The 13,293-nt window shown below is 43.0% G+C and overlaps 1 long non-coding RNA gene across 6 annotated transcripts; it reads right to left on the bottom strand.

Moving 5' to 3' along the window:
• Nucleotides 1-6,854: 6,854 nt before the first annotated feature.
• LOC125550367 (uncharacterized) lies at nucleotides 6,855-11,697 on the bottom strand. 6 transcript variants are annotated; one of them, XR_007301590.2, is made up of 4 exons: nucleotides 11,469-11,697; nucleotides 11,182-11,404; nucleotides 10,738-10,868; nucleotides 6,855-7,962 (listed from the first exon to the last, which is right to left on the bottom strand). It is a non-coding gene; the product is annotated as an uncharacterized LOC125550367 (long non-coding RNA). The 6 variants fall into 6 exon arrangements; XR_007301591.2 differs by having other exon boundaries at nucleotides 6,855-7,959; XR_007301592.2 differs by lacking the exon at nucleotides 10,738-10,868 and having other exon boundaries at nucleotides 6,855-7,624; nucleotides 7,740-7,959; nucleotides 11,469-11,694.
• Between the last annotated feature and the right edge of the window lie 1,596 nt (nucleotides 11,698-13,293).

The following is a 13,293-nucleotide window of genomic DNA, read 5'->3' as shown; positions in this document are numbered from 1 at the left end:
CCGCTGTCATTTGCATTCATTACTGTTAGTTTACATTGAGTATGACTTGACTAGATCTCTTTTACCATGAATTACAATGTCTAGTCGGCCCTTGGTCTTTAAAGGTGCTCTGCATTTATGTTTTGCGGTCTCAGAAAGGGCTAGCGAGATACCATCCTGTTATATCATATTATGATTGTTTTGATAAAGTGTTGTCATCCGAGTTTTATTATTATGGATCGCTAGTTGATTATGCTATTGATATGAGTAAACTTGAGACCTATGCGCTATTGCAAATGTGGTTAGTTATAATCTTTGTTGAAAACTTGAATGCTGGCTTTACATATTTACAACAACAAGAGCAAACAGAGTTTGTAAAAGTTTTTCTTTATCACTTTCAGTTTGTCAACTGAATTGCTTGAGGACAAGCAAAGGTTTAAGCTTGGGGGAGTTGATACGTCTCCAACGTATCTACTTTTCCAAACACTTTTGCCCTTGTTTTGGACTCTAACTTGCATGATTTGAATGGAACTAACCCGGACTGACGCTGTTTTCAGCAGAATTACCATGGTGTTATTTATGTGCAGGAGCAAACGTTCTCGGAATGACCTGAAACTTCACGGAGACACTTTTCAGAAAATAAGAAAAATACGTGCCAAAGATGAAGGCTAGGGGCCCACCGCCTTGCCACGAGGGTGGGGGGCGTGCCTGCCCCCCTAGGGCACCCCTACCTCGTGGGCCCCCTGTTGCCTCTCCGACTCCAACTCCACCTCCATATATTGAGTTTTGATGAGAAAAAAAATCAGAGAGAAGAAATCATTGCGTTTTACGATACGGAGCCGCCGCCAAGCCCTAAAACCTCTCGGAGGGGCTGATCTGGAGTCCGTTCGGGGCTCCGGAGAGGGTAATCCATCGCCATCGTCATCATCAACCATCCTCCATCACCAATTTCATGATGCTCACCGTCGTGCGTGAGTAATTCCATCGTAGGCTTGCTGGACGGTGATGGGTTGGATGGGATCTATCATGTAATCGAGTTAGTTTTGTTAGGGTTTGATCCCTAGTGTCCATTATGTTCTGAGATTGATGTTGCTATGACTTTGCTATGCTTAATGCTTGTCACTAGGGCCCGAGTGCCATGATTTCAGATCTAAACCTATTATGTTTTCATCAATATATGCGTGTTCTTGATCCTATCTTGCAAGTCTATAGTCACCTATTATGTGTTATGATCCGTTAACCTCGAAGTGACAATAATCGGGATACTTACCGGTGATGACCCTAGTTTGAGGAGTTCATGTATTCACTATGTGTTAATGCTTTGTTCCGATTCTCTATTAAAAGGAGACCTTAATATCCCTTAGTTTCCATAAGGACCCCGCTGCCATGGGAGGGTAGGACAAAAGATGTCATGCAAGTTCTTTTCCATAAGCACGTATGACTCGGAATACATGCCTACATTATATCAATGAACTGGAGCTAGTTCTGTGTCACCCTAGGTTATGACTGTTACATGATGAACCACATCCGGCATAATTCTCCATCACTGATCCATTGCCTACGAGCTTTCCATATATTGTTCTTCGCTTATTTACTTTTCCGTTGCTATTGCTATCATCACTACAAAATACCAAAAACATTGCTTTTACTATTGTTACCTTTTGCTACCGTTATCACTACTATCATATTACTTTGCCACTAAACACTTTGCTGCAGATATTAAGTTTCCAGGTGTGGTTGAATTGACAACTCAGTTGCTAATACTTGAGAATATTCTTTGGCTCCCCTTGTGTCGAATCAATAAATTTGGGTTGAATACTCTACCCTCGAAAACTGTTGCGATCCCCTATACTTGTGGCTTATCAACTTACATTATTGATAAAAAATAATTATTATTCATATTAATGAGCGGCATCAAATGCATGGTGTAAATAGCACTGTCATCCCTGAAAATTGAGAGCATTAATGTTTGTGATTAGAAAGTGAACAATAGGTATGGGATGTGTAGTGGAACAAAAAGATGCATGGTTTAAATGAGGTAGAGCTACAGTTAAAAGAAACTTACTCTCTGTCTGAGTTACATACACTCTTCACAGGTTTGACATGAAAGGAGGCCATGGTGTGAGGATAGTTGTTGTAAGTAGAATGGTAAGCTCTCTTGAAGTTTTCGATGACAATGTCCGAGTGTTCCTTTATACCGTCGCAATTGATATAAGGACATAGAATTTCGAAGCGACGCATTGCGAGATTCATGATGACGAGGTAGATAACATGTGGATCCTTTCTCACAGGTATTAAGATCTAAAACAATTAACAAGGAATAATATCATTGTAACAAGAAAAACTTGTTGAATCAAAGACGAACACTGGGCAGATAGAGTGAGTAGGGTGAACTCACGATGTCACATTTGTTGGGCGGCCTGTACCCAATAGTTTTTTCCACAATGTGTTCCTTGAGTAGTTCTGTGCTTGCTCCTAGAACTTTAAATTTATCCTGTAGAAAATTGAAGTTGTATCACTCAGTGTGGTAGTAGTAGTAAATGTGGTTTGTTTTTATTATTTATGAGAAGCAAGAACTTACAGAAGCGTCCATGTACATTATATGCTTGTGCACAAATGTTGGCGTTGCGTAGAATTGTTCTTTCATCAGCAACACTGAGTAAGCATCGACCACGAATGAGTTGATATATCCGTATACCTTCATTGACAAACCTAAAGTTCGATGATCGGCCCAACGTCGATCCACGTAGAATATCTTCTTGCTGTAAAAAAAACAAATGAATTTTAAATTGTAAGATTTTCTTTTTTAATATAAGAGGAAATGATTAGTATTCAATTTCAATAGTAGAAGAATCGAGCCGAAACACTTGAATATGATAGCTTCAGGCAGAATATATTGCATTATTATACGAAGGGACCAAAACTTTACTGTAACAGGAACAACGAATTCATTACCTACCATTTTGCTTGATACCTGGCGTATTGTCGACGATTGTTTCATACACTTGTTTCTCCTCGTTTGTGGAATCTCTTATTTCCAAAAGTTGGCAGTGATCTTGATGGTCATTCCCTTGGTCAGTGAATCGAGTCTATTCTAGCTCAGAATGATGTTGATGAGGCTGGAAGACATGACCACCGGAGTTCAATTGACCATTACTAATTTGCAGACGACCATCATTATAATTGTTGTTTCTTTGGAACATTAGGCGTTGTGTTTGGTGCTGCATGCGCAGTTCTAATGTTTTGACAGTTGGATCACCGGTTGAGCTTGAAGGAATATCTATTGGAAAATGCTGGAGAGGATGGACGGAATACTACATGCTGTTGAACTGTTGTTGCAAGGCACTGTAACTTTGCCCATTAGACCCGCCTCTGTGTGGTTGCTGATTGTTCTGCTCTTGAGGTTGGCGTTGTTGGCACCGTGTAGTGCTGTTATTCTAAGCATCATTGTGTTGGGGGTAGTGGGCATCACGGACAATGGTTTGTTGCTGGTACTGCTTTTGACTTTGATTGTTCATCGCATATGGTGAGCACTGGCTTTTGTTTGAACCGTCGTTACTCTGAGCACCAGGATGTCGGTAGAAGTGGTCTTTGATACTAGGAGCTGGTTGGTTGTAGTGTTGGGACAAGGGAGTTGATGGTAAACTTTGGGACAAGACAGTTTGAGTTAAACCTGTAGAGTATGACGTATCAAAGGCCTGTGTGAGGTGGCTACCGCCTGACATTGATCCTGATCTGCTGGGTATAGGTGGCTCTGGATAGTTAGAAAGGGAAGATCTAGCTGACGAGCTTGAATTCTTGGCCAAGTGTGAGACAGTATCAGGTTGGCATTGTCGTGATGCTACTTGGTTATGAAAGGGTTGTTTCTTTTTTTGTTCAATGACTCTGTCAAGTTGTTCATGGATAGATGGGTCAGACCATATTTCATCATCATCAATGAATCCACAATTAAGGAGGCTTCTGTGGTTGTCAGCTTGTAGAGACTGGTTGTTTGCAGTTTCTGCTGAATTATGTGGAGGCTCCAATATCCTAACTCTTTTCATAGGAGGCGCTGTACTCTTGTTACCTGGATCTTCTGACTGCTTTAAGGACCTCTTGTGAGCTGCCAATTGTGGTTCCGGTTCTGGCGGATGTGCGCTTGTGGTAATAGGGACGCTGTCTGTGGGATCAATAGGTGGTTGCTTCATACACTATTCATGTTCTTCTGCAATGTTATTGTCTTCTGCATTGACAGATGGTGCAGCAACCAGTGGAGCATCACTAGTGGATGGAATTGCTTTTCCCGTGTCCAGTACTGAGCCAGAACCGCTGGCAGAATCACTGGGGACTTCTACTATAGGAGGAAGTAGCTCTTGTGCGTTCTGTTTCAGCAATGTTCTTCTCGTCACTCAAAGTTGAAACAAGATGGACCTTATCTTCCTGTAGCGAAGAAGAACGTTATCCAGTGACATTGTTTGATTTTTGTGCAGGCTGGGATACAGTGAGGCTTTTTGTGTTGGTTGAAGAGTTGTTGTGAGCGCTGTCAGAACCGCTGGACCGTGCAGTAGTTGGTGACGTTTTCCCAACGTGATAAACAGGTGCTCCAAGTGTATCTGTTGAGATTGGATCAGTCAGTAATTGTTTATCAACCGCAGAGTGCGAGGCTGATGTTTCTGTTGCAGTAGGTTTTGCTGTTTCCTCCAAGAGTTTTTCCAGTGGGCTTGTCAGAGAGTTGTGGTCTGCAGATCCTCCAGCAGATTTTTGGGTTTCAATCGGTACAGAACACTCAGATGAATTTTCACCTGTCATTATAATTGCCCCGCTCTCCAGCATCTCGGTTGTTGACACGAAGGGCTCATGGACCGGCAAGCCATCAAGGCATTTGTGCAGATGGTTATAAACTTTGTCCAGATGAATCTTGGCTTGTTCATCAATGTCCTCTTTGTTGTGGTCGATCTTGTTCACTTCCAGTAGCAACTTAATCTGGGTTGATGATTTTAGGTGTGAAGATAGACGAATTTGGGACTGCTCTTTTCGTACGGATTCTGGGATTCTTGGTCAGGGGTATCGCAGCAACCCTTTAAATTTTCCAGGGAGTGTGATGTGGCGTGAAGGGCACTGGTTGAGCCATTGCTGGAAGAACTTTGACTGCTTGTTGTGCTAGAACTTGGAAGCGTAGAATATGTTGAAGGGAGTGATGAAAATGTTTCTTTTTCATTTGAGTTGTCCTGTTGCAAGTTACAATAAACGCCCTGATCTCTGGTCTTGGTTTCTTTTGCACTAAGATCCCTACCAAGTGAAAGGAGATTCTCCAATTTCTGCTCGAGAACTGGTTGAAACCACGAGAAAAGTTCTGTGTACATTTCATTGATAACTTTGGCAATTTTCATCTTGGCCTGGAATTGAAAGAAAAACCATCAGATATTATTAACACCAAGAATGAAAAGAAGTTATTAATACCGAAAATGAAAAATATCTTGTGAACTACTGTACGTTGTGTCAATAATTGCAGAAAAGGCATGGAATAATGTGCACAGAAGGACACATGGTGTGCTGCGGGAAGCGCAGCTAACAAAATCCATGAATCATGGTGAACACATTCCTTGAAAAGAGCACAGTCAACCTACCTTACAAAGCATGGTTGATCTACTGTCGTAGAAAAGCAGCGCTATAATTAACACAAAGGCACATCTAACATACTATAGGAAGCACTTCTATGTTTAACACAAAGGCACAGTTAACGTACTATGGGAAGCACTTGTAGTTTTAACACAAAAAGCATAGATGACGTACTATAGGGAGCACTTCTATATTTAACACAAAGGCATAGTTAACGTTCTATAGGAAGTACATGTAGTTTTAACACAAAAGCACAGGTAATGTACTATAGGGAGCACTTATATATTTAATGCAAAGGCACAGCTAACGTATTATAGGAAGCACTTCTAGTTTTAACACAAAGTTACAGCTAACGTACTATAGGAAGCACTTCTGGTTTTAACACAAAGGCACGGGTAACGTATTATATGAAAGCACTTCTAGTTTTAACACAAAAGCACAGCTAACGTACTATAGAAAGCACTATAAGTTTTAACGCAAAGGCACGGCTAACGTATTATAGGAAGCACTTCTAGTTTTAACACCAAAGCACAGCTAACGTACTATAGGAGGCACTTGTATATCTAACACAAATGCGCAGTTAACGTATTATAGGAAGCACTTTTATATTTAACACAAAAACACGACTAACGTATTGTAGAAAGCAGTTCTGGTTTTAACACAAAAGCACAGATAACGTCCTATAAGAAGCACTTATGGTTTTAACACAAAGACACATATAACGTCCTATAGGAAGCACTTTTATATTTAACACAAAAGCACAGCTAACGTAGTATAGGAAGCACTTCTATATTTAACACAAAAGTACGGCTAACGTCTTATGGGAGGCACTTCTGATTTTAACACAAAAGCAGAGCTAACGTCCTATAGGAACGAAAATTCGTAGGAGTGCTCGTCCTCGCATGCTCACGATATCTTCACGCGCTCGTTCGCATCGGGATCACAGCTGACGGCCGTATTAAGTGCGGTATCCAGCGCGTATGGGCCAGTATTAGGTGCAAGGAAAAACCGTGTTGGCCCCACGGCGGAGCGTCGTGCCGCCTGGACAGAACGGCGGGCGCTGTCAGCCCACATCATGTACCGACCGCACAGGGAGGGCCCTCCGTCACGGGCCGTATTCGAATCCAAACAACCCATTTTTTGCGCTGCCCGTCACCATAGAAGGCGACCTCGATCGTATCGGAGAGCATGCATGCCCGCTGGCGCATAGGACATTGTGTCATTTCCATCAGTGAATAAATAGAAAACCGATTGATTAGACACAATGACGATTCGGAGAACAGAACATGCTTCGCTCGTTGACAATCATCATTTTTCGCAATACTTGTACAATCACCACACCGACTACCAGGGTGACTTATTTTTCGAGTGACACAGGGTTACGTAAGATGTACACAGCTTTAGGAAAATCGTACTACGTAGCTCACAAGACAGCATCAAATTGTACAAACTGAACCCAAAACTAGCAACAAAGCTAACTACACAACAGTCCGCTCCAGCCGGATTGGTGTTTCAGCAGGAGGCACTGCATGAAGCATGATACTACTTCGGTTTCCGCACGTGTTTCGCCAGTGACCACCTACGTCACAATTGGTGCATTTCGGCTCGATCCCTCCCTGGTTTCTTCAGCATGTCACCTCTGTCTGGGGTGTCTCCGCGTGACTCCCATAAAATCCATGACTTGCAGCGGAATAGCATCATTAATCGAGATGCCGCATGTTGATCCATTAAACACCGTCGCCACAGGAATGAAGCAATTGAACAGATTTTATGTACCTTCAGTGAATGACAGCACAACATTCCCGTGTGCTCAAAGTTTCGACACTCGCATAGAAACTGATCACCCCTCCATCAACTGTGCCCTTATACACCACCTTACACCATTTGCCATGCCTCTCCGGATGGTGCCGCCGCACTAGGTACTTAACGCCTTGCTCAACCAGTTCGGCCTTGTACTGCCCTGCTTCGCTCGCCAAACTTCTTGAACGTGGGCCCTAGTGTACACCTCACTAGGATGCTGCTCCAATGGTGTGTTAGCTTTCATCACCTGTACTGCGTACAAATTCATGACATGGGCTCCACAGGTTAGAACCCTCGTCCATATGATTGAACAACATAATTTATGTAGGTCCAAACCAAGAAACACGAAAAACCGGAAGTACATGTGCAGGACGATGAACACCGCTTCCAAAACTGGCTATGCGTTCGAGGCAAAGTACATCTTTGTTACGGTGTTCCACCAGATGCAGGAAAACCATAGGCCTTGTTTGCTTATAGGGGGGACCAATCCCGTAGTGGAATTAATCCACCCAGTGATTAGGTTGATCCCCTACTTGTCAGCCAATCTCTGTGGGGGTTGATTCCCTAGCAACCCTGCAATCCCTGCTATTGATTTAACTATTTGGTTAATCCCAGCTGCACTATAACCATTCAAACTGATCATATGCGAAACTGCTCATCCAACATTTTGCAACTGTAGCAGTATTAAGCACACAATCTGATGTATAAAATTTCGTAAATATAGCACAACAACATTAAGAGATTTCACAAATATAGGAAGTAGTAAGCATTCAAATTGTCCGGCATGAGAAAGAATTATCTTCTCGAAGAGCAAACAAATGAGAATCTGTGAACAATAAAAAAAGGAATACGTTTTACGATAACAACAAAATGGGCTTTCATATCGGCCGAACGTTCATTCTCAGATTTATTATGGCAAAACTAGTGGCGAAAACAGAACACACTCTGCAAAAAGCTTAAGTAAACTAAGAATTATTTAGTTCCTCTCCCATCACCTTGGCAAGCCTCGCAGCCTCCTTCACCATCTTATGTAGTCATCACGAGCTCAAACATAGTATCAAATACCCAAATTCTTGCAACAAACAATTTTTTTAAGGAAATAGCAGTAAAAATAATAATGGAATCTCGGTTCATGGCCTCATATACCGAACATCAGATCAAACCCGCAACAAATGTAAGGCATCTTTTTTCTGGATGCTATATAGACCAAACCCGTGACAAATGTGATGCATCTTTTTACTGGATGCTACATAGATCAAACCCACGGCAAGGGTTAACGTTAATTCGTGTGAAGTGAAAAGATACACATATATGAATTCAAAGTCTTGGCATGCATGAATGCAGAGTGCAAAATGATCTTTGCATGAACAAGCATGCAAAGACTTGACAAAATGAATGCCAGCTTATCCATTCTGCAAGCAAATATCCAAGAGAAAAATTGGCTTTGTTGGCAGCTCAGAAGTCATCTAATGTATGTGCAAGAACTAGCAAACAACAAGACCAAGGAGAACTATCTGTGAACTGTTCAGGTTTTGCTAATACTAGGCAGAGGAAAAAAGGGTTTCTTCAAGTGGACATGTGTGACGGAGTTGCCATGCTGTACAAAAGGTACTTCAATTCTAAGTCTAACAATTAGTATCAAATAACCATGGACTGCTAATAAAACTAAGGCCAATTAACTGCATTTGAAGTGGATGGAAGCTGATTGAAGTGGATGGAAGCTGACGGGAGTCGCCCGTTTGAGCGGGGAGGGCTCGGTGTGCTCAACACGACTAAATTCGCAAGAGTGCTTCGCCTAAGATGGCCTTGGTTTGAGTGGACGGAGCCCTCAAACTTGTGGGTGGGCATGCATGGGCAGCCCTTGCGGCGAACAAGATCTTAATCTCTTCTACGCTTCTACAACTATCACCATTGGGAATCATGCGAAGACGCCCTTTTGGGATGCGCCATGGATAAACAACCGGAAACCCAAGGACATTGCGCCACTCATTTTTGCGGCTTCTGCTAGGAAAAATTGGAAGATAAAGGAGGCACTTTCCAGCAATGCTTGGGTGTCCAAGATCAAGTTGTCGGTGAACTTCACCTTGGAGCACATTCGCCAATTCGTGGCCCTCTGGACAATCATCCATGACTTTCAACTTGACGCTCATACCGAGGACGAGACTGTTTGGAAGCACACTAACGATGGGCAATATTCCGCGGCTTCCGCCTACGTGGCCCAGTTTTTGGGAACCTTCTACTCCCCCATGGAGCACGCGGTGTGGAAATCTTGGGCTCCCACAAAAGTCAAATTCTTCGCTTGGTTGGCCACTCAACATAGGCTCTGGACTGCAGATAGTTTGACCAAGCGTGGTTGGCCGAATTGTGGTCTTTGCCCACTGTGCAAGCGGGAGCAGGAGTCTGGTGCCCACATCTTCTTCAAGTGTCGCTTCACTAGGCGACGTTGGATCTCGATTAAGGACTGGCTACATTTAGAGAGCATCGACACCGACACTTGGCATCTCGAGAGGTCTGTCAAAGATTGGTGGGTCAAGAGGTCAGACTCCTCCATCCCCAATAGGAAGGCAATGGCGTCCATCACCATGCTTGTCTGCTGGGCTATCTGGAATGAAAGAAATGCACGGGTTTTCCGCAACAAAAGTGTGCCGCCGCCAATTTTGCTCCGCTCCATAAAAGAAGAAGCTCGTCTATGGGTGACCGCGGCGCAAAAAAATTAGGTGTCATCTTATCAGGAGAGTAATCACTTTGTGTATTGGGTCCTGTATCGTACTCTCTATTCCCCTCTTAATTAATATATAAGGCAATATTTTGCCTTCTTTAAAAAAAAGTTTAAAACCAAGAAACTCCACAAGTGTTCTTGAGATGCTAAATATAGTACTGATGCAAGGTCAGTCAATCAGCCAAAGTCAGTAATAGTACTGAATTCAGTATGTTCTTAAGGTGTAATGTTGAATTAAGTAATTCACATGTGAATGTCACTCTCAATCTGCAAATAGTCTAGGATAAAATAGTGTTTCATGCAAAAACACAACTAGTACTCCAGATCTTTACCCAAGTACAATAGAACACCTCGTCCTACCTGGCTGTTTCACAATTTTAACACACCTCAAAACTATCTTCTGTATGCCGATTCTTTTCATTTTAAGAGTGATCATCAAACAGCAATACAGGCAATTTTTGGTAGCATCAAGAAGCTATACCTAAGAGAACGTTTCAGGAAGTTTCCATCCTATACAATTTGCAAAATCAATTTGAAGCGCTGATAGGCTGGCTTTTAGAGACATCAGTCCAAATAGAATCTTGTACCTATATTTCATTTTATCCTAAATTTGTAAAGCAACGAGCATATATCATTTATACCTGAAGTTTCTTGTAGTTCAGTATCTGATTGAATGGCACTTGAATACATGCTAACCCAAGAGATAAACCAGAAGGGAAATGGATCCAGCACCATGATATGTGGTTAGCATGGCATCAAATTTAAGCAGGCCCTGGTTCAATCAGATTAGCATTGTATAATTTCCAACTAAAGTAGACAGCAGCAGCAACACTAGTAGACAGTTGGCAAACGAGAATTTTTTTTTTTTTAGAAAATGCTGATATAGGTGAGAAGGAATTTGAATTCCCAACCCAATGAATCAAAGCTTCTTCCCCGAGCGGGCGCAACTATAGTCTCTGTCTTCTTCGGACAGCAGGCACAACTATGATTTAATCTACACTAACTGGTTCTAAGCAGTCCAGACTTGAGCAACCGCAGGACAACGGTGCCAACAATACAGTCTGTATAGCTTATGAGGGAATTACCTCTCCATCGACCTCGGCGGCTGCGGGTCGTCCTTGCCCGTTGACTGGTCCGAGTCGGCCGCCGACAAGCTCAATCCCGTGCAGACGCGTTCAGGTCTAGCAGTACTTTCGCCGGCGCATCGCCGACATCCCCAATGCTGGACTCGCCAATCTTGTCCAACAGATCTGGAACCGGCTGCACTGCCGGCATGCACTCACCGTTCCAATCGCCGGCGCTGGGAATCTGTCCAAACCAGACCACACACCTAAGATACGCACACGCAAAAGACTAAAGCATCTCAGCATACCTGTCGACTGGATCTATTAAGAACTCGAATCCATCCCCGACCGCCTCCGCCGTCGCCACAGGTTGAACCGCCCGCGCGCAGAGCAGAGCACGCAAAGGGGTGGAGATTGCAGTGGACCCAGTTTGTCAAAAAAAAAAATCGCTCAGTCGTCAGGAGACGCTGCTGTGCTCGGTAGGCTGGTACGGCTGGACCGCAACCATCATGGACCAATGGAACATTTTCGATCCAGTCGTCACGGCGATGCATCGCTCCGCTGCCCTGGCATACGGACCTATTCCTGTAGGTTAAATTTCCACCGCGTATAATCTCTAGTATTTTCCAAACACAATAGATGCCGGGCCCATCAACGAGCTGTACTATTGGTCCAAGTAACAGGTGCAGGCGAGCTCTATCGCCACACTTACGAACCTATAGGAAGCATTTTTATATTTAACACAAAAGCACAACTAACGTACTAAAGGAAACTGTCTGGATGAATACAATATGACATGTATCTGTTTTTAAACATAAAATCAGGTGCAGAAGCTGGAAATCACTTACGGAACAAATTTTTTCTTGAGGCACAAATTCTTCTATGTAGGCTTCTAGTCTGGGACTCATTTGGAAAAATGGCGCCTGAAAGCCAGGCGGTGGTTGGAAAGGCGTGCGCCTAATGTCTTTCAGCTGTCATGTGGAAGGAAAGAATTACAGTCAAGTCAAATTAATATATGGCAGCTAAGTCATTATGTTGAGTCGAAAAGTTCGCCAAAGGAAAATGATGAAAAGTTGACTCACCGTGTGTTTGCCAAAAATTCCGTCCTCTGTTGACAGGCTGTCTATATTAGCATAATTCTTAATGGCCTTTGTGTCCCACATGACAAGTCTTGCAAGAGTGTCAGGTTCCAGGTCCATAATCTTCGTATCCAGGTACTCAAAATACGTTATCTGCAAGTGAGGAAGAGGTAAAAATTAATCATGTTCTTGTAGCTGCTTGTGGGTATAAAGAAGTGTACAAGTTAGTGAACGAACCACTGGAATCAGGAGGCAGCCACACAGGGCGCCTGCGAATCCTTTGTCCTTGAAGGTCTGGAGTGATGTCACCAGTTTCTCTGTGACAGCATTGGACCAATCATATGATGATATGTTACTTGATGGTCCTTCTAGAGCGGCTAAATAGTCGGGGCTAACGCAATCATATGTCGTTGGGCATAGAAATACCGCTGTTGCAAACATCACGAAAACCCGTTGAAACACTTCTCCTGCCAGCTCTGGGGTTATGAGATCAGTTAACTCTCTGATGTTTGGAGCATGCCCAGCACACCGAGTTTCAGACTTAACCTGACATCTGAAAACTTCTAAGCATTTTCTAGCGATAATGTGCCCGCCTAGTGGAATTCCTAAGATCCGGTGCACGGTGTACGAGTTGATAAGGAATCTGTATCCACTAGGAAGTATGAAACACCTGGAAGGGCAATCAAAATAGCGGACAAGCCAGTGAACGAAACACCTTGGAAGCTCGCGACAGCACAGATCTAGAAGGTACCCAAAACCAATATCTCTGACTAGCTGTTTTTGTGGTTTTGTTAGCTTTTCACAGACAGAAATGAATTTCTGGAAGCTAAGTTTTGTGCTGAACTCTTCTTCATATTCACCCATTGCAGCAGCTCTGTGGACAAAGATAAGAAATGACCTTTAGCAAATGTATTGTTGAACCACATGCTTTTCTGGTAGAAGCTTACATATAAACACCGAGTCAGCAAAACAGAGATAAATATTTAAGCCATGATCAAAAATGCAGCTAGAATGAGAGGCATTGATTTCCAAAGAAATTTCATCGACACACGTG

The sequence above is a fragment of the Triticum urartu genome, chromosome 4A (assembly GCF_056163025.1).
Source record: "Triticum urartu cultivar PI428250 chromosome 4A, HENAU_Tu73, whole genome shotgun sequence".
Lineage (NCBI taxonomy): Eukaryota > Viridiplantae > Streptophyta > Magnoliopsida > Poales > Poaceae > Triticum > Triticum urartu.
This window is presented reverse-complemented; position numbering and strand designations above follow the sequence as displayed.